Raw genomic sequence first — 24,406 nt, forward strand, 5'->3', positions numbered from 1 at the left:
TGATTTCATAAAATTATATTTGCCTACTTGTTCATTGTATTTAGAATTTTTGAGGTCGCAACTCTATAAATATGTTTATTTTATTCACTTTGAATAGTATTGAGATGCTCTTTAACTGTTATGCTTATGTATATATTCCAGCAATACATCCTTTATCATGTAAATACTTTACCAATATAGTTTCTACTTGTGGACATATTCTTTCCTTAAAATTTACATTTTTATTTCTTTTCTGAAAATTTTCTTTCTTTCTTTCTTTTTAATATTCCAGATTTTATTTCCATCCCCATATACCCTCTGACAGCTCCCCATCCCAATCCCCACCCTCACACCCCCTGTATCCATGAGGATAAACCCTACCCCACCCACCCCACCAGACCTCTAAACTCACTGCAGCCTCCAGTCTCTTGAAGGTTAGGTGCATCATTTCTGACTGAACCCAGAGTCCTATGGCCGAATAATTCTCTGCTGTATATGTGTTGAGGGCCTCAAATCAGCTGTCAGTGTACGCTGCCTGGTTGGTGATCCAATGTCTAAGAGAACTCAGAGGTCCAGGTTAATTGAGGCTTCTGGTCCTCCTACTGGGTCACCCTCCTCCTCAGCTTCTTCCAGCTTTTCCCTAATTCAACCACAGTGGTCAGCAGCTTCAGTTCCTTGTTTAGGTACAGTTATCTGCATCTGACTCTTGCAGTTGCTTGTTGGGTCTTTTGGAGGGCAGTCATGGTACGTCCCTTTTTGTGAGTGCCCAATAACTTCAGTAATGATGTTAGGACTTGGGGCCTCCCCTTGAGCTGGACTGCACTTTGGGCGTGAAGCTGGACCTTCGTTTCCTCAGACTCTTCTCTATTTCCATCTTGCAGTTCTTTCAGATAGGAACAATTATGGGTCCGAGTTTTGACTGTGAGATGGGAACCCCATTCCTCAGTTGACGCCATGTCTTTCTGCTGGAGGTGTGCTCAACAAATTTCCTCTCCCCACTGTAGGGCGTTTCATCTAAGGTCCATCATTTTGAGTGCTAAGAGTCACTCACTGTCCAGGTTTCTGTACATTCTCGAGGGTACCCCCACCTCCTACCTCCCAAGGTTAACTGTTTCCACTCTTTCGGCTGGCCCTCAGGGCTTAAGTCCTTTTCCCCCACCCAATGCCCGATCATGTTCCCCTCTTCCCTACCCCACCCCAGTCCCCTTTTCCACTCAGGTTATCCTTCCCTCCCGCTTTGGGATAACTTTCTTCTCCCTTCCAAGTCACTGAGGTGTCCTCACTTGGCCCCTTCAGCTTGTTCACATTTTGAGTTCTGTGGACTGTATCTTGGGTATTCTGTACATTTTTTTTTTGCTAATATCCACTTATTAGTGAGTACATACTTCATGCAATTTTATATTTTTTGGATCTCTCAAGAAATTTTTATTCCGTTTGCTGATTCAAGTATTCATGCCTTCCTTAAAACATAATGAAGTGTCCCTTCTTCTGGAAGTTTTATAATTTCACCATGCATTTAGATTCATGATTCAGTTTCATTTTCCTTCACAAAGTATTGTCTGTCAAACATATATTTTGATATGAATAACTATTTTCTGCACATTTACAGAAAAACTACTGTTTTCTAGCTTAAACATAGAGAGTGCTTCAAAATCTCAGTTGACTATGTATGTGGTCCCACTCCTGCAGTCTGAGTTCCAATGTTCAGTTTTAGAAATATCCTGAAATTTGTTTAAATTATATTTCATTGCTTATTGAAAAATAATCAAGACTATCAGATTAACATTTCTACCATTGCCTGGACGATCAAAATTCCCTTAATTTCCTCTTCATGCTTTTTAATATAACATTATATGTGATACTTTTGCTTCACTGTTATTTGGCACACTAGTTTTTATTGGGCATGACTTTTCTTTGTCTGAAGAATATCGAATGCTTGTTCTCACAGGTGAAAGAGTTGAATGAATGATGGTGATGATTATTCTAAGAATTGGCTTGTTTGAGAAATGTCTTATCTAATTATTGGAAAAATATTTATTGTGTCAAGAATTTCAAGTAAAGTGCACTGTTTCCAATAGGTTTTACATGTTTTCTTTCCCCAATGATGCTTCCTTGGAGTGTCTTCCTCCCAGACTTTATATCATGATGTACCCCAAACTATCTAATTACTCGCTTACATAGGAAAAGCTTCCCTTGACAACACTGTGCTCCTGCATCTTCTCTTGGCAGGTTATTCACTCTGATTAAGGCTCATAAGAGTCTGTCTCTCTTGCTTTTCTTGACATAGTGTCTCTTTGCAGACAAGGTTTCCTTTGACCTTGAAATGCCTCTGCCTGGGCATCTGATAGTGAGCTTATAGGTCTCTTTCCCTACTATTCTAAGGGATCTCATGTGTCACACCAACCTTCTGAAATTGCAACCTGGTTTTAGATTATTCAGTTCAATTTCTTCATAAAGTACACAATTTTCTTCAACCATTTGTATAGTATTTTCAACATTTTTAATTTCATTCAAATACATTAGAGAATGTCATTTTTGTCCTGCATCCTTTTCTTCATTCTTTTCTTTATATTTTATCTTGGGTGTTTTGCACTAGTATGTCTTCAATTTCATTCTTATTTTGATATTGGCCTTAATTTCATCAAGAGCTGATTTTTTCTTTTAATCTTGTATACATAACATTTTATGTCTTAAGCTTTATTAACATTATTATCTGATTTTTTGATTATCAACTATGCTTTCTTTAATTGTTGGATATTTTTATAAACATTTCAAATGATATTCCCTTTCCTAGTTTCCTGGCCATAAGCCCCCTATCATATCCCTCTCCCCTTTTTCTGTACAGGTGTTCCCCCTCACCAACTACCCCTACTTCTGCTTCCCCCGACATTCCCCTTCACTGAGGGGTCTAGCTTCTCTTCGCACTGGTGCCAAAGAAGGCCATCCTCTGCTACATATGCAGCTGGAGCCATGAGTCCGAACATGTGCAGTCCTCGGTTACTGGTTTAGTCCTTGGGAGGTTTAATTGGTTGGTATTGTCCTTATAGGGTTGCAAGCTGCTTCAGCACCTTTGATCCTTTCTCTAATTCCTCCAATGGATACCCGGTTCTCAGTTCAATGGTTTGCTGTTAACATTCGCCTCTGTATTTGACATGCTCAGGCTGAGACTCACAGGAGACAGCTATATTAGGCTCCTGTCAGCATGCACTTCTTAGCTTCATCAATATTATCTAGTTTTGGTGGTGGTATATATATATGGTCTGTATACCCAGGTTGGGCAGGCTCTGAAAGGCCATTCCTTCAGTGTCTGCTCCAACCTTTGTCTCCATATCCTTTCCTATGAATATTTTTGTTCCCCCTTTTAAGAAGGACTGAAGCATCAATACTTCAGTCCTTCTTGAGCTTCGTGTGGTCTATGGATTGTATCCTGGGTTATTTGTGCTTTTGGGCTAATGTACACTTATCAGTGAGTGCATACCATGTGTGTTTTTTGTAATTGGGTTACCTTACTCAGGATGATATTTTGAGTTCCATCCATTTGCCTACGAATTTTATGAAATCATTGTTTTAAGTAGCTGAGTAGTACTGCATTGTGTAGATGTACCACATTTTCTGTATCCATTCCTCTGTTGAAGGGCATCTGGGTTCTTTCCAGCTTCTGGCTATTAAAATAAGGATGCCTTGAACATACTGGAGCATATGTCTATTTTGCATGTTGGAGTATCTTTTGGGTATATGCCCAGGACAGATATACCTGGGTCCTCAGGTAATGCAATGTCCAATCTCCTGAGGAAGCTCCAGACTGATTCCCAGAGTGGTTGTAACAGTTTGCAACAGCCAACAATGGAGGAGTGTTCCTCTTTCTCCATACCCTTGCCAGCATCTGCTGTTGCCTGAGTTTTTGATCTTAGCCATTCTGACTGGTGCGAGGTAGTATCTCAGGGTTGTTTTGATTTGCATTTCCCTGATGATTAAGGATGCTGAACATTTCTTTAGGTACTTCTCAGATATTTGATATTCCTAAGCTGAGAATTCTTTGTTTAGCTCTATATCCCATTTGTAATAAGTTTGTTTGGCATGCTGGAGTCTAACTTCTTGAGTTCTTTGTATATTTTGGATATTAGCCCTCTATCAGATGCAGGATTGGTAAAGAATTCTTTCCCAATCTGTTGGTTGCCTTTTTGTCCTAATGACACTGTCCTTTGCCTTACAGAAGCTTTTCAGTTTTATGAGGTCCTCCTATTTGTCGATTCTTGATCTTAAAGCATAAGCCATTGCTCTTTTCTTCAGGAAATTTTTCCAAGTACCATGCGTTTGAGACTCTTCCCCATTTTTTCTTCTGATAGTTTAAGTGTATCTGGTTTAATGTGGAGGTCCTAGATCCACATGGACTTATGTCTCACACAGGGTGATAAAAATGGGTCAATTTGAATTTTATCTACATGCTGACCTCCAGTTGAACAAGCACCATTTGTTGAAAATACTATCTTTTTTCCACTGGATGGTTTAGGCTCCATTACCAAAGATAAAGTGACCATAAATGTGTGGGTTAATTTCTGTGTCTTCAGTTGTATTCCACTGATCTACCTGCCTGTCTCTCTACCAATACCATACAGTTTTTACTACTATTGCTCTGTAATAGTGCTTGAGGTCAGGGATGGTGATTCCCTCCTTTATTATTGAGGATAGTTTTTGCTATCCTTTGTTTTTTTCTCGTTCCAAATGAATTTGCAAATTTCTCTTTCTAACTCTATGAAGAAATGAGTTGGTTTTGATGGGGATTGCACTGAAGTTGTAGATTGCTTTTGGCAAAATGGCCATTTTTTCTATATTAATCCTGCCAATCATGAACATGGGAGGTCTATCCATCTTCTGAGATCTTCAATTTTTTTCTATAGAGCCTTGAAGTTTTGCCACACCGATACTTCACTTGCTTTGGTAGAGTCACAGCGAAGTATTTTATGATATTTGTAACTATTGTGAAGGGTGTCATTTCACTAATTTCTTTCTCAGCCCGTTTATCCTTTGAGTACTGGAATGCTCCTGATTTGTTTAAGTAAATTTCAAACCCAACGATTTTGATGAAGTTATTTATCAGGCTTAGTAGTTCTCTAGTGGAACTTTTGGGGTCACTTAAGTATACTATCATATCATCAGCAAATGTTGATATTTTAACTTCTTCCTTTCCAATCTGTATCCCTTTGACATCCTTTTGTTTTCTGATTCCTCTTGCTAGGACTTCGAGTACTATATTGAATAAGTAGGGCTAGAGTGAGCAGCCTTGTCTCGTCCCAGATTTTAGTGGTATTTCTTCATGTTTCTCTCCATATAGTTTAATGTTGGCTAAAGATTTACTATATATTGCTTTTACTATTTTTAGGTATGTGCCTTGAATTCCTGATCTTTCCAAGTCTTTTGTCTTGAGAGGTGTTTAATTTTGTCAAATGTTTTCTCGGTATCTAATGAACTGATCATGTCATTTGTTTCTTTGAGTTTGTTTGCATAATGGATTACTTTAATGGATTTCTATATATTGAACCATACCTGCATCACTGGGATGAAGCCTACTTGATCATGATGGATGATTCTTTTGATGTGTTCTTGGACTCGGTTTGCAAGAATTTTTTTTTTTATTAACTTGAATATTTCTTATATACATTTTTGAGTGTTATTCCTTTCGGTTTCCGCAAACATCCCTCCCTCCCCTTCCTTATGGGTGTTCCTCCCCACCTCCCCCCATTGCCGCCCTCCCCCAACAGTCTAGTTCACTGGGGGTTCAGTCTTAGCAGGACCCAGGGCTTCCCCTTCCACTGGTGCTCTTACTAGGATATTCATTGCTACCTATGAGGTCAGAGTCCAGGGTCAGTCCATGTATAGTCTTCAGGTAGTGGCTTAGTCCCTGGAAGCTCTGGTGGTTTGCAAGAATTTTATTGAGTAGTTTTGGTTCAATATTCATGAGAGGAATCTGTCTGAAGTTCTCTTTCTTTGTTGGGTCTTTGTGTGGTTTCTGTATAAGAGTAATTGTGGCTTCATAGAAGGAATTTGATAGTGCTCCTTCTGTTTCTGTTTTGTGGAATAATTTGGACAGTATTGGTATAAGGTGTTCTATTAAGGTCTCATAGAATTCTGCACTAAACCCATCTTGTCCTGGATTCTTTTGGTTGGGAGACTTTTAATAATGGCTTATATTTCTTTAGGAGTTATGAGGTTGTTTAGATGGTTTACTTGTTCCTGATTTAACTTTGGTACCTGGTATCTGGAGGAATTGCCCATTTCCTCCAGATTTTTCAATTTTGTTGAATATAGGCTTTTGTAGTAGGATCTGATGATTTTTCTAATTTCTTCAGTTTCTGTTGTTATATCTCCCTTTTGGTTTTTGATTTTGTTAATTTGGGTAGACTCTCTGTGACTTCTGGTTAGTCTGGCTAAGGGTTTATCTATCTTGTTGATTTTCTCAAAGAACCTGCTCCTGGTTTTGTTGAGTATTTGTATAGTCCTTTTCATTTCTACTTGGTTGATTTCAGCCCTGATTTTGATTATTTCCTGCCTTCTACTCCTCTTGGGCTTATTTATTTCTTTTTGTTCTAAAGCTTTTAGGTGTGCCTTCAAGCTGCTGATATTTGCTCTCTCCTGTTTCTTTTTGGAGTTAATTAGAGCTATGAGTTTTCTTCTTAGCACTGCTTTCATTGTGTCCCATAATTTTGGATATGATGTGTCTTCATTTTTATTAAATTCTAAAAAGTTTTTAATTTCTTTGTTTCTTCCTTGACCAAGTTATAATTGAGTAGAGTGTTGTTCACCTTCCATGTGTATGTGGGCTTTCTGTTATTACTGTTGTTGAAGACCAGCCTTAGTCCATGGTGATTGGATAGGATACATGGGATTATTTCAATGTTCTTGTAGCTCTTGAGGCCTTTTTTGTGTCCAATTATATTGTCAGTTTTGGAGAAGGTTTCCTGAGATGCTGAGAACAAGGTATATTACTTTGTTTTAGGATGAAATGTTCTATAAATATCTGTTAAATCCATTTGGTTCAAAATTTCTGTTAGTTTCTCTATGTCTATGTTTAATTTCTGTTTCCATGATCTATCCATTCTATCATTCTATCTGTCTATCTGTAGAAAGATACTTTGTAAATTTGGTTTTGTCATAGAATATCTTGGTTTCTCCATGTATGGTAATTGAGAGTTTTGCTGGATATAGTAGCCTTGGCCTCCATTTTTGTTCTCTTGGGGTCTGTATGACATCTGACCAGGATTTTCTGGCTTTCATAGTCTCTGGCGAGAAGTGTGGTATAATTCTGATAGGTCTGCCTTTATATGTTACTTGACCATTTTCCCTTATTGCTTTTAATATTCTTTCATCATTTTGTGCATTTGGTGTTTCAACTATTATGTGACTGGAGAAGTTTCTTTTCTGGTTCAAACTCTTTGGAGTTCTGTAGGCTTCTTTATGTTTATGGGCATTTTTTGCTTTACGTTAGAGACACATTCTTTTATAATTTTATTGAAGATATTTACTGGCCCTTTAAGTGAGAGTCTTTACTCTCTCTTTAACTATTATCCTTAGGTTTCATCTTCTCATTTTGTCCTTGATTTCCCAGATGTTTTGGGCAAGGAGCTTCTTTTGTTTTAATTATCTCTAAAGGTTGTGTCAATGTTTTCTCCGGTATCTTCTGGCCCTGAGATTCTCTTCTATCTCTTGTTTTCTGTGGGTGATGCTTGTGTCGATGACTCCTTATCTCTTCTCTAAGTTTTCTATCTCCAGGGTTGTCTCCCTTTTTGATTTCTTTATTGTTTCTTTTCCCATGTTTAAAATGCTGGATGGTTTTGTTCAATTCATTCATCTGTTTGGTTGTGTTTTCCTCTATTTCTTTAAGGGATGTTTGTGTTTCCTCGTTAAGGACTTTTTCTTGTTTTCCTTTGTTGCCCTGTATTTCTTTAAGGAAGTTATTTATGTCCTTCTTAAAGTCCTCTATCATCATCTTGTGGTGTAATTTTAAATCCTAGTCTTGGTCTTTAGTTTTGTTGGGATATCCAGTGTTTGGTTTGGTAGAACAACTGTGATGATGCCAAGTAGTCTTGGTTTCTGTTGCTTTGGTTTCTGTGCTTACCTCTTGCCATCAGATTGTCTTTGGTGTTAGCTTGTCTTGCTGTTTCTGACAGTGGCTTGACCCTCCTGTAAACCTGTGTGTCAGCATACCTGTAGACCTGTTGTTTTATTTCAGCTGGTTCTGGAAACAGAGAGCTGCTCCTGGGTTTGTGTGTCCTGAGGCCTCCAGGCAGGTGGCTTGGAGCAGAAAAGTTGGTCTTACCTCTGCTCTCAGGTCTGTCACTGCTCCAGGCAACTGGCTTTCAGCCATGGGCTCAGATAGAAACCAAAAGTGTCCTGCCCCTGTCTGCTCCTAGGATCTTGTTTCCAGGGGGCACTAGACAGGTTCTTCTTGGACCAGGAATGTGAGCAGAAGTGGCAGTCTCCACTGAGCTCTCAGGATTGTCTACACTTCTGAGAGTCTAACTCTCTCCCAGACAGGATTTGGGTACAGAGAGTGGTGGGAGCAGTTCAGCTCTGGGCACAGCCAGAAACTGGAAGTATCCTGTCCCAGAAGACTTCTGTCTTTGTGTGTCCTGAGGCCACCAAGCGGGTCACTTTGAGCAGAAAAGTTGGTCTTACCACTGCTCTCAGTTGTGTTGGTGCTCCTGGTGACTGGCTCTTGGAGCAGGCAGAAACTGAAAGTATCCTGCCCCTGACTTCTCTTAGGTTCCAGTTCCAGAGGGTACAGAGGCACTATGCTGGTTTCTCTTAGGTCAGAAATGTGGGCAGAAGTAATTGCCTCCTCTGAGCACTCAGGATTGTCAGCACTTGTGAGACTCCAGCTATCTCCCTCAAGGGATTTGGGTACAGAGAGCAGTGGGACTAATTCAGTTCAGTTCTGGGCACAGGCAGAAGCCAGAAGGACCATGCTACTAACTGGTCCTATATTCTTGTATTCAGAGGGCACTAGATAGGTTCCTCTTGGCCAGGAATGTGAGCAGAAGTGATGGTCTCCCCTGAGCTCTCAGAATTGTCCACACTTCTGTCATCAACTTTGTTTTATCATTTTTCTTTACTTTCTGTGGACTTTTCAGTTGAAATACTTGGCTGCCAGAATACATTGATTGCTATGTATGAAACCTATAGGAGGCAAAAAGTTGCACATTCAAACCGTAGTTCTATATTTAGGAGTAGAATGTTTTGTTTTGTTTTGTATTTTCTGAGAAAACCTCAGAATTTTCTCTCAGAAAATTTACTTGATGTCACTAGTCCTTAGTTATATCACATAGAATAATTTTTCATCCTATTCAACCAGTAGACAATGCATGCTCAGCACTTGTACAAAATGCTTACATTTCAGTATCCAGGATAGTGATAAAGAAATAACTAGTTCTTTTCTATCTTTTTTTTTTTTTGCTCTTTTTTTTCCTCCATCTTTATTAAATTGGGTATTTCTTATTTACATTTCAATTGTTATTCCCTTTCCTGGTTTCCTGGCAAACATCCCCCTAACCCCTCCCCATCCCCTTCTATACTAGTGCTCCCCTTCCAATCCTCCCCCCTTACCACCCTCCCCAAAATCAAGTTCAATGGGGTTCAACCTTGGCAGGGACCAAGGGCTTCCCCCCTTCCACTGGTGCCTTTACTAGGTTAATTATTGCTACCTATGCAGTTGGAGCCCAGGGTTAGTCCATGGATAGTCTTTGGGTAGTGGCTTAGTCCCTGGAAGCTCTGGTTGGTTGGCATTGTTGTTCATATGGGGTCTCAAGCCCCTTCAAGCTCTTTCTGTCCTTTCTGTGAATCCTTCAACGGGGGTCCCCTTCTCACTAAACTGGTTTGTTGCTGGCATTTGCCTATGTACTTGCCATATTCTGGCTATGTCTCTCAGGAAAGATCTACATCCAGTTCCTGTCAGCCTGCACTTCTTTGCTTCATCCATCTTATCTAATTGGGTGGCTGTATATGTATGGGCGTTCCTTAAGTCTCTGTTCTAAACTTTCCCTCCCTAGTCCCTCCCACGGGTATTCTTGTTCCCTTTTAAAAAGGGAATGAAGCATTCACATTTTGGTCATCCTTCTTCAGTTTCATGTGTTCTGGGCATTAAGGGTAATTCGAGCATTTAGGCTAATATCCACTTATCAATGAGTGCATACCATGTGTGTTTTTCTGTGATTGGGTTACCTCATTCAGGATGATATTTTCCAATTCCATCCATTTGCCTATGAATTTCATAAAGTCATTGATTTTGAAAGCTGAGTAGTATTCCATTGTGTAGATGTACCACATTTTCTGTATCCTTACTCTTTTGAAGGGAATATGGGTTCTTTCCAGCTTCTGGCTAGTATAAATAAGGCTGCTATGAACATAATGTAGCATGTGTCTTTGTTATATGTTGGAGTATCTTTTGGGTATATGACCAAGAGAGGTATAGCTGGGTCCTCAGGTAGTTCAATGTCCAATTTTCTGAGGAACCTCCAGACTGATTTCAAACTGGTTGTACCAGTCTGCAATCCCACCAACAATGGAGGAGTGTTCCTCTTTCTCCACATCCACACCAGTGTCTGCTGTCAACAGAGTTTTTGATCTTAGCCATTGTGACAGGTGTGAGGTGGAATCTCAGGGTTGTTTTGATTTGCATTCCCCTTATGACTAAAGATGTTGAACAATTCTTTAGGTGCTTCTCAGCCATTCGGCATTCCTCAGCTGTGAATTCTTGGTTTAGTTCTGAACCCTATTTTTTAATAGGGTTATTTCTCTCCCTGCAGTCTAACTTCGTGAGTTCATTGTATATTTTGGATATAAGCCCTCTATCAGTTGTAGGATTGTTAAAGATCTTTTCCCAATCTGTTGGTTGCCACTTTGTCCTAACCACAGTGTCCTTTGCCTTACAGAAGCTTTGCAGTTTTATGAGATCCCATTTGTCGATTCTTGATCTTAGAGCATAAGCCATTGGTGTTTTGTTCAGGAAATTTTCTCCAGTATCCATGTCTTCAAGATTCTTCTCCACTTTTTCTTCTATTAGTTTGAGTGTATCTGGTTTGATGTGGAGGTCCTTGATCCACTTGGACTTAAGCTTTGTACAGGGTGATAAGAATGGATTGATCTGCATTCTTCTACATGCTGACCTCCAGTTGAACCAGCACCATTTGCTGAAAATGCTATCTTTTTTTCATTGGATGTTTTTGGATCCTTGCTCAAAAATCAAGTGACCATAGGTTTGTGGGTTCATTTCGGGGACTTCAATTCTATTCCACTGGTCTGTCTGTCTGTCTCTGTACCAATACCATACAGTTTTCATCACTATTGCTCTATAATACTGCTTGAGTTCAAGGATAGTGATTCCCCCGGAAGTCCATTTATTGTTGAGGATAGTTGTAGCTATCTTGGGGTTTTTTGTTATTCCAGATGAATTTGCAAATTATTCTGTCTAACTCAATGAAGAATTTGGTTGGAATTTTAATTTAACATTGAATCTGTAGATCACTTTTGATAAAATGGCCATTTTTACTATATTAATCCTGCCAATCCAAGATCATGGGAGATCTTTCCATCTTCTGAGATCTTCTTCAACTTTTTCTTCAGTGGCTTGATGTACTTATCATACAGATCTTTCACTTGCTTTGTTAAAGTCACACTTTTATATAATTTTATATAATTTGGGACTATTATGAAGGGTGCCGTTTCCCTACTTTCTTTCTCAGTTTGTTTCTCTTTTGTGTAGAGGAAGGCTACTGATTTATTTGAGTTAATTTTACACCCAGTCACTTTGCTGAAGGTGTTTATCAGGTGTTTATTTTTCTTTCAGTAGTTCTCCGGTGGAACTTTTGGGATCATTTAAGTATACAATCATATCATCTGCAAATAGTGATATTTTGACTTCTTCCTTTCCAATCTGTACCGCTTTGAGCTCCTTTTCTTGTCTGATTGCTCTGGTTAGGACTTTGAGTACTATATTGAATAAGTAGGGAAAGAGTGGGCAGCCTTGTCTAGTCCCTGATTTTAGTGGGATTCGTTCAAGATTCTCTTCATTTAGTATAATATTAGCTACTGATTTGTTGTATATGGCTTTTACTATGTTTAGGTATGGGCCTTGAATTCCTGTTCTTTCCAGGACTTTTATCATAAAGGGATGTTGAATTTTGTCAAATGCTTTCTCAGCATCTAATGAAATGATCATGTGGTTTTTATCTTTCAGTTTGTTTATATAGTGGATTACATTGATGGTTTTCCATATATTACACCATCCCTGCTTCCCTGGAATGAAGTCTACTTGATCATGATGGATGATTGTTTGGATGTGCTCTTGGATTCGGTTTGCAAGAATTTTATTGAGTATTTTCGCATCAATATTCATACAGGAAATTGGTCTGAAGTACTCTTTCTTTGTTGGGTCTTTGTGTGGTTTATGTATAATGGTAATTGTGGCTTCATAGAATGAATTCAGTAGCGCTCCATCTGTTTCAATTTTCTGGAATAGTTTGGATAGTATTGGTATGAGGTCTTATATGAAGGTCTGATACAATTCTGCACTGAACCCATATGGACCTGGACTCTTTTTGGTTGGTAGACCTTTAATAATGACTGCTTCTATTTCTTTAGGAGTTATGGGGTTGGATAAATGGCTTATTTTTTCCTGATTTAACTTCAGTACCTGGTATCTGTCCAGGAAATTGTCCATTTCCTCCAGATTTTCAAGTTTTGTTGAATATAGGCTTCTGTAGTAGGAACTGATTATTTTTTGAATTTCCTCTGATTCTGATGTCTCCGTTTTCATTTCTGATTTTGTTAATTTGGACACAGTCTCTGTGTCCTCTGGTTTGTCTGGCTAAGGGTTTATCTATCTTGTTGATTTTCTCAAAGAACCAGCTTTTGGTTTCGTTAATTCTATGTATAGTCCTTTTTGTTTCTGCTTAGTTGATTTCAGCTCTGAGTTTGATTATTTCCTGCCATCTACTCCTCCTGGGTGTATTTGCTTCTTTTTGTTCTAGAGCTTTTAGGTATGCTGTCAAGCTGCTGATATATGCTGTATCCTGTTTCTTTCTGCAGGCACTCAGAGCTATGAGTTTTCCTCTTGGCACAGTTCTCATTGTGTCCCATAAGTTTTTTTATGTTGTACATTCATTTTCATTAAATTCTAAGAAGTCTTTAATTTCTTTCTTTATTTCTTTCTTGATTAGGTTATCATTGAGTAGAGCATTGTTCAACTTCTATGTATACGTGGGCATTCTTTCCTTAATGTTATCAAAGACCAGCTTTAGGCTGTGATGGTCTGATAGGACACATGAGATTATTTCTATCTTTCTGTATCTGTGGAGGCCTGTTTTATGACCAATTATATGGTCAATTTTGGAAAAAGTACCATGTGGTTGTGAAAAGAAAGTTTTGTTTTAGGATAGAATATTCTATAAGTATCTGTTAATTCCATTTGGTTCATGACTTCTCTTAGTCTGTCTATGTCTCTGTTTAATTTCTGTTTCCATGATCTGTGCATTGATGAAAGTGGGGTGTTGAAATTTCCTACTATTATTGTGTGAAATGCAATGTGTGCTTTGAGCTTTAGTAAGATTTCTTTTATGTATGTAGGTGCCCTTGTATTTGGAGCATAGATAATTAGGATTGATAGTTCATCTTGTTGGTTTTTCCTTTGATGAATATGAAGTGTCCTTCCTTATCTTTTTTGATGAGTTTTGGTTGAAAATCGATTTTATTCGATATTAGAATGGCTACTCCAGCTTGCTTCTTCAGACCATTTGCTTGGAAAGTTGTTTTCAAGCCTTTTACACTGAGGTAGTGTCTGTCTTTGTCTCTGAGGTGTGTTTCCTGTAGGCAGCAAAATGTTGGGTCCTCATTTTGTATGCAGTTTGTTAATCTATGTCTTTTTATTGGGGAGTTGAGTCCATTGACATTGAGAGATATTAAGGAATAGTGATTGTTTCTCCCTGTAATATTCGTGCTTGGATGTGAGATTATGTTTGTGTGCTTCTCTTCTCTTGTTTTGTTGCAAAACGATTAGTTTTTTGCTTTTTCTAGGGTACAGCTTGCCTCCTTGTGCTGGGCTGTACCATTTATTATCCTTTGTAGCCCTGGATTTGGATAAAGATATTGTGTAAATTTGCTTTCGTCATGGAATATCTTGGTTTCTCCACCTATGTTAATTGAGAGTTTTGCTGGATACCTGGCCTGGCATTTGTGTTCTCTTAGGATCTGTATGACATCTGTCCAGGATCTTCTGGCTTTCATAGTCTCCGGTGAGAAGTCTGGTGTAATTCTTATAAGTCTGCCTTTATATGTTACTTGACCTTTTTTCCTTACTGTTTTTAATATTCTTTCTTTGTTTTGTGCATTTGGTGTTTGACTATTATGTGATGGGAGGAGTTTCTTTTCTGGTACAATCTATTTGGAGTTCTGTAGGCTTCTTGTATGTTTATGGGCATCTCTTTCTTTAGGTTAGGGAAGTTTTCTTCTATGATTTTGTTGAAGATATTTACTGGTCCTTTGAGTTGGGAGTCTTCACTCTCTTCTATACCTATTATCCTTAGGTTTGATCTTCTCATTGTGTCCTGGGTTTCCTGTATGTTTTGGAGCAGTAGCTTTTTCCGTTTTACAGTATCTTGACAGTTGTGTCGAAGATTTCTATGGAATCTTCTGCTCCTGAGATTCTCTCTTCTATCTCTTGCATTCTGTTGGTGATGCTTGTATCTACAGCTCCTTGTCTCTTCCTTTGGTTTTCTGTATCCAGGGCTATCTCCCTTTGTGCTTTCTTTATTGCTTCTGTTTCCATTTTTAATTCTTTCACCCATTTTGCATTTCTTCTCTGTAGGCTTCTGCTCGCTTATTTGTGTTTTCCTACATTTCTCTAAGAGAGTTCTTTATGTCTTTCTTGAAGTCCTCCAGCATCATGATCAAATGTGACTTAAAATCTAGATCTTGCTTTTCTGGTGTGTTTGGATATTCAGTGTTTGCTTTGGTGGGATAATTGGGCTCTGATGATGCCATGTAGTCTTGGTTTCTGTTTCTTGGGTTCCTGCACTTGCCTCTTGCCATCACGTTGTCTCTGGTGTTACCTGTTCTACTATTTCTGACAGTGGTTAGTTAGTCCTATAGGCCTATGTGTCAGGAGTGCTGTAGACATTTTTTCCTGTTCTCTTTCAGCCAGTTATGGGAACAGACAGGCGTGTATTCGTTCCTGTCTACTGATCTTCAGGTGTTCCTGTGGGCATGTGTCCTGAGTCTACCAGGCAGGTTACTTGGAGCAGAAAATTTGGTCTTACCTGTGGTCTAGAGCCTGGAGTCTATTCTCTGAGCCAGGTTTCAGCTCTCTGTGAGGACAGCAACCAGACGGATCTGCCCCGCCTTCACTTGGGACCCTGTGCACAGGGGGCCCGAAATAACTCGTTCTTATCACTTAGAAAAGTTGTCAGATGGAAGTGACAAGCAGGGGAGATTGCCTCAAATTCTCCCTTAATTGCCTTGTGATGTGAAAGTTGATCCAGGAACGAGTCTTTTGAAAATGCCATGCATACTTTTATTTTACTTTTCTTTCAGGGTTCAAAATACTGTGTCTCATTATTTTCAATATCTGAAGTTAAAGACCTTTATTTAATAAATGTTTAAAGGGGAAAGTTATTAAATGTATTCATATTGTTTACATCTTTCATTTTCACATCTATATACTTTTTAATTTTGAAAATTGAAAAGATTCAATAAAAATAACAACAGAGATTCAAATATTATTATAAGCACTGCAACTGGGAGTGACCTGATAAGGTCATATTGAAAATTCATCTGGAGATATGGAACTAAGGTGACCACTTGCACTGCCCAGACAGGACCACATGGAGGTGGGATGTGGACACCTATCCACCTACAAAACGTTTGACCCTAAAAATGTCCTGTCTAAAAGAAATGCAGGGACAAAGGTGGTATAGAGGGTGAAGGAATAGCCAACCAGCAACCAATCCATCTTGAGACTCATCCAACAGGCAGACACCAATCCTTGACACTATTAGGGATGCTCTCTTGTACTTGCAGGCAGGAGCCTAGCATTACTGTGCACTGAGAGGTTCTACTGAGTAGCTGCCTGATACAAATACATTTAACCTCATCCCAACATTGGACATAGGTGGGAGACCATATAGAAAAGTTAGGGAAAGGTTTGAAGGCCCTGAAATATATGGCAACCGCACAGAAGATCAATAGTTTCAACTAACCTGGAATCCTGGTAACATCCAGAGACTGAGCTACCAAACAAAGAGACCCTGGAAGATATATAGAAAAGTGCTGCTTTGTCTGCTGTCAGTGGGAGAGGATGCACCTGATCCTGTAGAGATTTGATGCACCAGCATGGGGGAATACATAGAGGGGGTACCCCCTCAGAGGAGAAGGGAGAGGGTGAGGGGAGGAACTCTGGGAAGGAAACATTGGGGTGGCATTTGGGATGTAGATAAATTAACAATGACAAGAAATTAATCTAAAGTAATGTGCTAGACAGTGAGTCTCTTTGGATTCAGAAAATTCAGTGTGAGCCATTGTTTTAAGGAAATTATCTTTGTCTTCAACAATAGATGAAGAGGTATATACCTTTCAGCTGCATAAAATAACATCTCTCTTGATACAACTTGTTTGTCATGTAAAAACAAACAAAAGAATCTAAGAACAAATATGAACATTTCCTCATGGGAGGAAATGATAGAAATTGCATAAATTATTGGACATGTCTAACACAAACCTTAAACATTGATGAGAAAGAATGAACACTCTTCTAGGAAAGTTTTAGGAAACAAAAGTTTCACCTAGAAAAATATTTTTTTTCAGTAAATGGTAGTCCCCATACACAGTGACTTCACTGGATACAATATGTAGCAACACTTAATGGGGTATGTGTTACCCAGTAAATGTTTCACTTCACGGTCATATTAAAATTCTAATGTATATTGTTGGAAACAATCCCTGGTCTAGGAGCAATAAATACACAAGGTCAGTGTGTTTTATGAGTATCTTGATTGCTTACCTATGGATGACATTCCAAAGTGAGGAATCTTCCATTTAGTTTTGAAGGTTACTTCATTAACATGTGGATTTCTGTAGGCAGTTTTTAGTTGAATCTCTCTAGTGTCAATTCTATAATTTGAAGAATTCTAACATTTGAAGGAAAATGGAAGAGGATTTATTCATTAGCTCACACTCACAAAAACAGTTGTCATTTACATACTGTGCTATTCACACTTGATTAAAGATTTCAGTTATTACCCTATTAAAAATCTGTGTTCTGTATTTTGTAAAAAGAGAAGACTATAAATATTTTAAATATACACAAAATAATGGAAACAAATTCTCACATTAGCATAAATATCCCCCACTTTTGTCTCCACTTTTTCTTTTATCTATCTCTCAATTTCTTTTGTTTCTTTTCTTATGTTTTGTGTTAATATGTAGGCAATAGGGCTCTCACAGGACATAGCAAACCTGGATGTCACAGGATAATTTGCAGAAGTCGATTGCCTTTTTCTCCTTTAAGGGTCCCAGTATTTGAACTTGGGTTGTCAGGCTTGGCAATAAGCAAATTATCATCTGCAGATCCATTTTTTATCTTTTTTCCTTCTGTATTTGAAACTAAAATTAACCAAGGACTCTTGCCTGTACATGAGTTCTCAAAGTATTCCTGTATCTATCTCAGTTGGGAGATGATAATTCTACTTAACAAAGCAGGTCCAGGAACAAGAATATCTTCAAAGAAACACCATATGTAGATTAAGTTTAAGTTTGATTCAAATAAACTGGTAAGAATTTGGCAAAAAACAGAGAAGCAATTAAACCATCATTATTTGATGACATTCAAGACTTCAATGTGCTGATCATTTAACACCATTCATTTAAATGTTTATGACTCACATTATTTGACACCTCCATAGTAATATGGATAGCATTGGAGATAACTCCTAGCTACATCACCAGCTGGGAGTTTTTAACTCTTTATGCTAATTTATCACAAACAAACAGAGAATCACTAACCATAGCAAAAAGCAAAAAGGTATAGAATCAAAACATAAAAATTTAAAGTTCTTTAAATTTTCTCAAAGTAGGACATATATAAGGAGAAAAGAAAACTAACCCAAGGATTAGAAGGAATGCCTAGAGAGAGGTATTGCCAATTTTGAGTTGATCTGTCAATGGGTATACATAGAAATCTTGCTGAGTGACTTGATTAAATTGAACAATTAATGTAACTTAAGTAGCATGATTTTAATATCTTAGTATTACTATTAATTCGGAACACAATGAAAGCTACCATTTACTTGGTGTATGTGTATATCTTGTGTATAGCTATGTATTGTATCAATTATCCCATCACCTGCTGAAAACCAAATGTTCAAAATTTTAAATGTGTGGGGAACATTTCCTGTTTGGACCACAGTGGGGAAAAATAATAATGTGACCATACTGATCCTTGAAATAAAGAAGGAAAGTCTCCTTGGGGAGAAGATGAGATGTCTATCATTAAGACTTCTCTTTGAATGAAAGAAACTTGGAAATTAAGAATGATGAACTTTAAAATGTTTATCTACTGTGTCATGTGAACTATACTTGATTTGTTATAATGTAACTAAATGAAATAAAAAGTGGTAGATGTAAATGATGGCAAAGAAACAATAGAAAGAACTTTATTTATAACCATAAGTCATTCAGCATTTATAAAAGTCTTTCTACTATTTCATAAACATTATTTAAGTATGAAAGTAATGACTGAAGATGTCAGAATCTCATGAGTTATTATGAATTTGCATGATCTAAAGAATCAAAAGAGTATAGGGCTACTTCTGAATTTTCCAAGAGAAGAGATCAGGAGGGAGAAGGTAAAAACTTAATATGTCTTGTGGCCATCTTCCCCAGATCCTGCCCTCTTATATTTGTTATACACTATCATATCATAAAAGCCAGAGGCTCATGAAAAAATCCCAGGAGATTGTTTGCTGGTTTGGCAAATAATGATTCTTTGTAAATTTTTAGATTCAAATATTTTCTCATTCTCTGAAGATGAATTTTCTCTTTTAACAATGTTTATAGCATTAGCTCTCTGTATTTGTATATGAAGATAGCCTATAAAGCTTCCACCAAGGAAAACTTAAATTCAAAGGTAACCTGTGATTTGGGTAATACTCTCTTGGCTATCTTGTTTCTGAAGAATATGGCATGGAAATCTGAGAGCCAGAAAGTAAACAGCATTAGGGTTGCTCTTCAGGAGAAGTACATTCAAGAGGTAGCTGTACACTCTGAGGCCTCTAAAGCTCTTGATAAGTCATGGCCCTCCCAGTGATGTCCAGACCCTGCCCTGCCTTTTAAATATACCAAACTGTTTAACATAGTTTTTTCTCTTTTCCAAGTAAAAGAAACCTAGAAGTCCATGTTAATCTCTGCTCTTCATCATTGCTCTTCTCTTCTAGCAACTCCATGGCTTAGCTTTAGCTGCACTGGGTGTAGCATCTAATACTGTGAATTAGTGAAAATGATTTAAAATTGACAATAATAATGAATGAGACTTCAGAAGTTTCAAAACAATTGCTAATGATGTTGACTCTCAGTAAATAATATATTTTTGCTTTACTAACAAAAATGTATGATTGTAACCTTTGAGTTTTTAGTATGTACACATTGTCAACTTAAATGTAATTTGTTTAATTATGTTTTAATTCAGGCTGTAACTAACAATTATAATTGTTAGACTCAGATATATCATTCAAGCCAGAAGTTCACAAATGAACTCTGACAGTCTCTTCCTACAGTCTTACTGAGAATTTTTTTAAAGAGTAAACAAAGCTAATCCTCTGCCATATAAGCAGCTGGAGCCATGGGTCCCTCCATGTGTAGTCTTTAGATGATAGTTTAGTCCCTGGGAGCTCTGGGGAGTCTGGTTGGTTGATCCTGTTGTTCTTCCTATGAGGTGGCAAACCCCTTCAGATACTTCATTTGTTCCCTTAACTCTGCCATTGCAGTCCCAGTGCTCAGTCTGATAGCTGGCTGCGAGCATCCACATCTGTATTGGTCAGGCTCTGGCAAAGCCTCTCAGGAGACAGCCATACCAGGCTTCTGTCAGCAAGTGCTTCTTGGCATCAGCAATAGTGTCTGCTGTGTTTGGTGTCTGCAGATGAGATGGATCACCAGGTGGGGAAGTCTCGAGATATCATTTTCTTCAGTCTCTGCTCCTTTGTTCCTGCATTTTCTTTAGACAGAAACAATTCTGTGTTAATATTTTTGAGATGGGTGGGTGGTCCCATTCCTCAAACAGGGGATGTACCTAAACTGCAAACCAAAGAGTACATATAGAGGGACCCATGAATCCAGTTACTTATGTAGCAGAAAATTGTCTTATCTGGCATCAATGGTGGAGGGGGAGGCCCTTGGTCCTGTAGAGACTGAATGCCCAGGCACAGGGGAATGCTAGAGCTATGAGGTGGCAGTGGGTGGTTGGATGGGGGAACTCCCTCATAGAAGCAGTGGTGATGGGGGATTAGGAATGGGATAGGGGATTTGCAGAGGAGAAAACAGGAAAGGGGATAACATTTGAAATGTAAATAAATAAAATAATGAATGAAAAAAGAGTAAAGAAAAACTTTGGTTAAAAGCATTGATATAAAAAAAAAGCATTGACATCATATAATATAAAAAAGGTAAAAATAGTAAAACCAGGAAAAAGTTATTACAAGGCAGTATAGTCTTTCTAATTAACACCTTTTAATTCATATGCAAATTTGAATTAAAAATATATATTTATGTATATATATATATATATATATATATAATTTCTACACATTCAAGTAAATCTCTTCTGTCTGCATAAAGTTTTTGTGTATATGTTTTCAGGGCTGACCTTGGATAACCAGTTGACATGTTCTACCTGGAGGAAGATAATTTTTTCTATTCTGCATTCTTTAGCTGTTTGTAGTTCATTGTGTAGGGCTTAGGCTTTCTTGTCTTTCTCTTTCTTTTTCTATGATCATATATCTATTGGTACACTTCTTGTTCAGCTCATATTTATGCAGTTATGTATGTGAGACTTTATGGATATAGATTCTGATGTCACTGTGAGACAAGTTTTCACATCAAAATTCCCGATCTCACATTCTTAAAATTTTTCTTCTCCTTCTTCCACAATGTTTCCTGAGCCTTAGGTAAGATATTTGTTTTGTAGATATGTCTATTTGAACTGTTTCCACAACTTTGCATTTTCATTGGTTGCTATCTTTTGCAATGGCATTCATCTGGTTGAAGAGATGTTACCTTAGTATGGGATAAGAAAGACATAAATTTTTAAGAATAAGGCAAATACTTAGGATGTAAGGATAGAAAATGTTGGTTTATCAAGATGGACGATGTAGGTGTCTCTTAAATATCAATGGCTACTCTAGACCTTCATAGTTGATTTGGTTTCCCATATGAGGCATGATTTTCCTCATGTTGAGTAGGTCTTAAAGACAATTAGAGAAATCTTGGTTACAAGCAAGCTATGTGTACCAGTACTGTATGATAAAGATTACTGTAGCCTACTGGCCATTGTGGTTTTTAGGTAGCATAGCTTGGTAGAAGAGATAGTTGGTTGCTCCCTTCTCTTGGAAGATGGCATGAGACAATGCCAAATGCCATCTAATGAAAACCAAAATACTAGGTATGAAAGGCCTTCTTGTGAACTGTTGATCAGGATTATCCGAGAGACTCTGAAAACACTGTGGACTACTGTTATCGACCTGGTTGCCCCCAAGAGGGAGAAAGTAAATATCTTTTATTGAAGATACTAAGTACTTTATTCACAGAGCTGAGATGTGCCTGAGCTAGAATGGATCTGAAAATCTCCTACCCAAAGAAACACTCTTTTATTTATTTATTTATTTATTTATTTATTTATTTATTTATTTATATATTTATTTATTTATTGGAGCTGGGGACTAAACCCAGGGCCTTGCGCTTGCTAGGCAATCACTCTACCACTGAGCTAAAGCCCCAACCCAGAAACACTCCTATTGTTTAATGTTTTGGTGGAATATGTAAAGCATTGAGCTTAGTGAGTAAAAAATAGAATAATTAAATACATTCTAGAAAATATTGCTATAAATAAACTTTAAAACATTTATATCAATTTCTCGGACACCATATAGCCTTGTCTACTCATGATCCATCTATACTTTCAACAGACCTTCATCTATCTTATGTTCTATGCATTTTACCATGATATAGTAATTATTATTCCTATTTTCCTATTTGTTCTTTTATGATTGAGACATGCACCAAAGAATGGTGAATTAGAACATATAGACCTATGTTTTTGAAGTACATGAAGATTTGTGTTTGCTACCAGAAAGCATATTAGATGTGGTCTTTTGTCACATCACTGCTATGAAAATTTTGCATCCCCAGGGTTTGCTAGTCAATCATTCTACTCATATTTCTTTCCTACAGGAAGTTGAAAACAATAGAAAAATCACACCAGACTTTACCTTCAGGCTTATACACACACACACTGGGGGGGGGAGAGAGACAGAGACAGAGACAGAGAGACAGAAAGAGAGAGACAGAGAGAGAGACAGGGAGAAAGACAGAGACCAGAGACAGAAGGGAATTGGGAGGGAGAGAGAAATGGAGAAAGATCATACATTGCACAGTACATATAGAAAGATATCCAGAGCTTTCCTCTCCATTCCGAATACAAATGTAGACATATGCTCATACATCTGATAAACACCTGCTCCTGTATACATGTGAAAATCCACATACACATACCAATAAAGTCAAACACCTATTGGTTAAAAAGGTTCTTGTTTACAAAAGTTCCTTGATCTGTATGAAGCCTGTGTCACCACGTTTGAATGGCCTGTGCATGGTATTACTTACAGAGATATCAAGGCACCTTAATGAAAAAAGTCAACCCTTAGTTTTCCTGACAGGAAATCCTGTTTTCCATACACAACTTATTTCCCCATTATTACCTTACAATGACCAAAATAATTTTCAAGATGTTAACGTTGAAAGCTGTCAACCAGAAAGTATTATGTCATGTCCTCTCAAGGTTCAAGTATATCCCTTCCATATTCCTTGACTTATGTATGTACAAACTTAGTGCATCAGTGCCTTCATGATGAAGGGTCCCATGGTTATATCTAGCTGTACCCAAATAACACTACTTGAATGGTTGCAGCAGCAGTGGCTGCACTCCTTACTACCCTCCCCAGTGTTCTAGGTTCCCAAATGAAAGACACATCCACACAGCCTTTATATTTTTATATGGCTTAAACAGCTCAATAACTGGACCATTTCCCAACCTTCACATAATTCATCCTCCAACATTACCAAGTTATTACTTACTAAAAATCTATATTTCCTCATGCTACCCTAGATCCAGACATGCAGCTCTTGTGCTGTAATCCCCTGGATCCTACATGGCTGCTATGTTCTCTCTCCTGTACCTTTCAGGCCTGGCATTTTGAATCTCCTTCTCTCTGCATGGTGGATGCCTCTCCTTCCTCCTCCTCGTCCTCCTCCTCCTCCTCCTCCTCCTCCTCCTCCTCCTCCTCCTCCTCCTCCTTTCTTCTCCTCCTATTTCTCCTCCTCCTCTTCTTATGTCTCCTCCTCCTCTTCCTTTTCCTCCTCCTTCCCCTTCTTCTCCTCCAACTCTGTTCCTTGCCTGGGAATCATAAAAGTCCAGCCTCTATCTCTCTTCCCAGCCATTGGCCATCAGCAACTTTATTTACCATTCAAAGCCAACTGAAGGCAGGGTCCCTCAGGCTTAAGTGCAGTACCAATGTTTTTGGGAACGTAAATGAGAATGTAAGCAGATACAGTTATATGAACTGACAACACATTTTTTTTTCAATTTGGTTGCTCTATGACCTAAACTTTGCGCAGCAATGAACTGATGATGTTACATAATAAATTTATATTACCTATTGGCCTTCACCAAAACTATCAAGGAGTCTTATTTTTGATAGAAAAATAATATACAAACTCACCTTTAGAATGTTGTCTTCAGATCCAGAGGGTCCAGAAACTTCTTCTGTAGACTCAAGTTCACGTGATCCCACACAGACAAACACACAAATATATACTACCTCAGACATAGATGCATCCACAGACTCCCACATAGACACATAAATATGCACATATTGCAACATAGATGTGAGATATACATAGACTCCCCCCTACACACAAACACATCCATACCCACACAAGAACACATACAATACTTTTAAATTAAAAGAAATATTTTGCCATAATGATAATCAAAAAATCTGCTAAACTTGAGAGGATTCACATACCTATCTTTAAGAAAATGATCAATAGTAAAGAAAGTGATTTAGTGTAATTCCAACTCAGTATTAAAAATCAAACTGATGCCTTCTTTTATCTC

Source organism: Rattus rattus, chromosome 6, assembly GCF_011064425.1.
Source record: "Rattus rattus isolate New Zealand chromosome 6, Rrattus_CSIRO_v1, whole genome shotgun sequence".
NCBI classification, from domain to species: domain Eukaryota; kingdom Metazoa; phylum Chordata; class Mammalia; order Rodentia; family Muridae; genus Rattus; species Rattus rattus.